This window comes from Schistocerca cancellata, unplaced genomic scaffold, assembly GCF_023864275.1.
Source record: "Schistocerca cancellata isolate TAMUIC-IGC-003103 unplaced genomic scaffold, iqSchCanc2.1 HiC_scaffold_653, whole genome shotgun sequence".
NCBI lineage: Eukaryota > Metazoa > Arthropoda > Insecta > Orthoptera > Acrididae > Schistocerca > Schistocerca cancellata.
In genome coordinates, this window is record NW_026046664.1 from 10,001 (window position 1) to 15,000 (window position 5,000).

Consider the following 5,000-nt stretch of genomic DNA (forward strand, 5'->3'; position numbering starts at 1 on the left):
CGGATGAGTCCCGTATCGTTATTTTTCGTCACTACCTCCCCGTGCCGGGAGTGGGTAATTTGCGCGCCTGCTGCCTTCCTTGGATGTGGTAGCCGTTTCTCAGGCTCCCTCTCCGGAATCGAACCCTGATTCCCCGTTACCCGTTACAACCATGGTAGGCGCAGAACCTACCATCGACAGTTGATAAGGCAGACATTTGAAAGATGCGTCGCCGGTACGAGGACCGTGCGATCAGCCCAAAGTTATTCAGAGTCACCAAGGCAAACGGACCGGACGAGCCGACCGATTGGTTTTGATCTAATAAAAGCGTCCCTTCCATCTCTGGTCGGGACTCTGTTTGCATGTATTAGCTCTAGAATTACCACAGTTATCCAAGTAACGTGGGTACGATCTAAGGAACCATAACTGATTTAATGAGCCATTCGCGGTTTCACCTTAATGCGGCTTGTACTGAGACATGCATGGCTTAATCTTTGAGACAAGCATATGACTACTGGCAGGATCAACCAGGGAGCTGCGTCAACTAGAGCTGAGCAGCCGGCCGCCCGGGAGTGTGTCCCAGGGGCCCGCGCGAACACGCAAGCGTCCGCTCAATTATTCTGCAAACAGGAGGAGGCTGAGCTCCCCTGCACAATACACCTCGAAACCCTCTCAGGTCCCGGCGGCGCGCAGCGCCGTCCTAAGTACTTGGTCGGGTTCGAGAGAGGCGCAATCGCCCGGAGTTAGGCGAGTAGACGCTTTAGGTGCGACCACCCGTGCTCCCAACTGAGCTTGCCGCTGCCGACAGAGGCCCGGGAGCGTGCTGTCGTGGCATTGCCGGCGGGAGACAACACGCGCCACCTACGGTGACCGGCAGCTCCAACGCCAGCGCCACAGAAGGGCAAAGGCCCCACGTGGGTGCCGAAGCGAACTCTCCCAGCACAGCGCACGTGCCAACACGTCTGCACAACTGCGATACAAACCACCAGCGAGAACCGCTGGGGCGACCGAGCAGCAGACGGCGTCGCGGCGCCGAGTGCCGGGCGGCGGCGCATCCTCAACGCACACAGTCCTCAGTCGGACCAGCACACTGCAGATGTCCACCGCGCTTCGCACCGGGCCCGCGAGGACCCACTTTGGCCGCCCGGCGCCGCGCGCAGGGTGCCCCGGCGCGCAGCTGCGCCGCCTGCCGCGTCCGTCGGCCGGCGCGCCTGCCACTGGGCGCCCCCACCAGCCGGCTGTAGCGCGTGCGCCCACGCACCGCGCGGCCAGCACGCCGGGCGGCCCCCCCTCACCGGCCGGGGACGGTCCCACCCAGCCACCGCCGCGTATCGCTTCACACACAGATTTGCCCTTACTGATTTACCTCCAGCAACAACAACCGCACCACAATGGGTTTACCAGTTGTTCATTTGCGTAACGTCACCAGCAAACGTAGACGTCCATCCCAGTTTGCAAATGCAACGATTATTGCATACCTGTCTGTTAGGTGTCACGACACACTACGTCTGCCCACATACACGCAACAAAATGTGCACGACTAGAGAACACGTGGGAGGTGGCCCCCTACGTATGCGATGTCCATTACGAGACCGACTGTCAACCAGCATCTGTACCATGTCGCAGATGTGGAACGCGGTGCACCATGCTATCACACTGTGTGAGAAGAGACGACTACGTTTGAATACACGCGCCACTACATCAACAGACGGCTCATGCTGATCGCCATCCAGGGCGTCCGTTAATCCCACACGTCTCTATGGCGTACCACACTGCAATGTAGCTGTTATGGGGAGACGGCACGTGGCTGAGTGCACAACATTTGGACCGTATGGTTCGCTGTTGTTGGGCGCAGTCGTTGTACGGTCACACATGTGCCACAGCGTATCATGCAGTACATACGGACCTATGTGCAGTACAATGTGAGGGTTAAGCTTACGACATCAGCGGACAGTGGACACAGGCCGTACCACGACGTAGACTGAGCGCTTCGACATGCGAATGCCAGTGAACAGCTGCGAAGGGCATTGAACACGCAAGCACCTGAACGACCAGCGTGCGAAGGCAGGGGGGAGGGTGGGGGCGATGTACATCCTGCAGTCGTCCACATTACAGTGTACAGCGGGAGCATGTAAAAAGTAAGCAACACTTGCGAAGTGTTGAACATGAAACGATACACAAGAGGGTGGGCGGTGCGAGTAGCGAACTATATTCAGAGGGTTGTGGTTAGACAACACTGGATTAATGTAACGTGTCATATGCCAATTACAGAGCAGGTTAAGGCACAACTTGGGTTAGGTTAAGGCACAACGTGGGTTAGGTTAAGGCACAACTTGGGTTAGGTTAAGGCACAACGTGGGTTAGGTTAAGGCACAACGTGGGTTAGGTTAAGGCACAACGTGGGTTAGGTTAAGGCACAACGTGGGTTAGGTTAAGGCACAACGTGGGTTAGGTTAAGGCACAACGTGGGTTAGGTTAAGGCACAACGTGGGTTAGGTTAAGGCACAACGTGGGTTAGGTTAAGGCACAACGTGGGTTAGGTTAAGGCACAACGTGGGTTAGGTTAAGGCACAACGTGGGTTAGGTTAAGGCACAACGTGGGTTAGGTTAAGGCACAACGTGGGTTAGGTTAAGGCACAACGTGGGTTAGGTTAAGGCACAACGTGGGTTAGGTTAAGGCACAACTTGGGTTAGGTTAAGGCACAACTTGGGTTAGGTTAAGGCACAACTTGGGTTAGGTTAAGGCACAACTTGGGTTAGGTTAAGGCACAACTTGGGTTAGGTTAAGGCACAACTTGGGTTAGGTTAAGGCACAACTTGGGTTAGGTTAAGGCACAACTTGGGTTAGGTTAAGGCACAACTTGGGTTAGGTTAAGGCACAACGTGGGTTAGGTTAAGGCACAACGTGGGTTAGGTTAAGGCACAACGTGGGTTAGGTTAAGGCACAACGTGGGTTAGGTTAAGGCACAACGTGGGTTAGGTTAAGGCACAACGTGGGTTAGGTTAAGGCACAACGTGGGTTAGGTTAAGGCACAACGTGGGTTAGGTTAAGGCACAACGTGGGTTAGGTTAAGGCACAACGTGGGTTAGGTTAAGGCACAACGTGGGTTAGGTTAAGGCACAACGTGGGTTAGGTTAAGGCACAACGTGGGTTAGGTTAAGGCACAACGTGGGTTAGGTTAAGGCACAACGTGGGTTAGGTTAAGGCACAACGTGGGTTAGGTTAAGGCACAACGTGGGTTAGGTTAAGGCACAACGTGGGTTAGGTTAAGGCACAACTTGGGTTAGGTTAAGGCACAACGTGGGTTAGGTTAAGGCACAACTTGGGTTAGGTTAAGGCACAACTTGGGTTAGGTTAAGGCACAACTTGGGTTAGGTTAAGGCACAACTTGGGTTAGGTTAAGGCACAACTTGGGTTAGGTTAAGGCACAACTTGGGTTAGGTTAAGGCACAACTTGGGTTAGGTTAAGGCACAACTTGGGTTAGGTTAAGGCACAACTTGGGTTAGGTTAAGGCACAACGTGGGTTAGGTTAAGGCACAACGTGGGTTAGGTTAAGGCACAACGTGGGTTAGGTTAAGGCACAACGTGGGTTAGGTTAAGGCACAACGTGGGTTAGGTTAAGGCACAACGTGGGTTAGGTTAAGGCACAACGTGGGTTAGGTTAAGGCACAACGTGGGTTAGGTTAAGGCACAACGTGGGTTAGGTTAAGGCACAACGTGGGTTAGGTTAAGGCACAACGTGGGTTAGGTTAAGGCACAACGTGGGTTAGGTTAAGGCACAACGTGGGTTAGGTTAAGGCACAACGTGGGTTAGGTTAAGGCACAACGTGGGTTAGGTTAAGGTAGAAATTGCGTTACATTGCGGTACAAATTGCGTTACATTGCGGTACAAATTGCGTTACATTGCGGTACAAATTGCGTTACATTGCGGTACAAATTGCGTTACATTGCGGTACAAATTGCGTTACATTGCGGTACAAATTGCGTTACATTGCGGTACAAATTGCGTTACATTGCGGTACAAATTGCGTTACATTGCGGTACAAATTGCGTTACATTGCGGTACAAATTGCGTTACATTGCGGTACAAATTGCGTTACATTGCGGTACAAATTGCGTTACATTGCGGTACAGATTGCGTTACATTGCGGTACACATTGCGTTACACATTGCGGTACACATTGCGTTACACATTGCGGTACACATTGCGTTACACATTGCGGTACACATTGCGTTACACATTGCGTTACACATTGCGTTACACATTGCGGTACACATTGCGGTACATTGCGGTACACATTGCGGTACATTGCGGTACACATTGCGTTACATTGCGGTACACATTGCGTTACATTGCGGTACACATTGCGTTACATTGCGGTACAAATTGCGTTACGAATTTGGTTAAGTTAAGGTGCAAAATGGGTTAGGTTAAGGTGCGAAATGGGTTGGATTACAGTACACAACGTGGTAAGAGAGTGTGTTGGGGGGGGGGGGGGCCGAGGTTCGTTGGTAGTGATCATTGTAAGTGAATGTCTGAGGCAGCTTCAGTATGTCACAGCAGTTATGTCTCGTCAGGATGCGCTTTTCGCTCGTGACTGGAGGCGCGCCGCGTCTGTGGTTGCGGCAAGGGAGCGGCAGACCTGTGTGATTCATTCCTGCCATTGTTTCTGTGCCGTAACAGGAGGCAGTGTGGTGGTGTTGGGTGCACCCCTGTGTAGGACATGTGTGGGTGTTGGTGGCTTATCTGAGCAATTGTGGATGTCGGACGGGTGGGATATTCTATTTTAGAATTGGACCCCCTGGTGTGGTTATCATAGTGTGGATGGTGTACTGTGGCGGAGAGGATGCACCGGACGTTGGTCCATGCTGGTGCTTACATATTGTATCTGTGTCTGTTACAGGCAGAGAGTAATGTGTGATAGAGTGTCTCGCTGATGTGTGGTTCATATTGTGTGCACAGACTTACAGCATGTATAGGGACAGCGGGAATTTGGCATATTGGATATAACTCTTCGT

The 5,000-nt window shown here is 52.5% G+C and overlaps 1 non-coding gene across 1 annotated transcript in view; it reads right to left on the bottom strand.

The window, feature by feature from the left end:
• The window catches only part of LOC126138154 (small subunit ribosomal RNA), a 1,906-nt gene extending 1,393 nt beyond the window's left edge, over positions 1-513 (bottom strand). The window contains exon 1 of the ribosomal RNA XR_007528169.1: positions 1-513. This exon is cut by the window's left edge and continues 1,393 nt beyond it. This is a non-coding gene — a ribosomal RNA (small subunit ribosomal RNA).
• Positions 514-5,000: the final 4,487 nt, after the last annotated feature.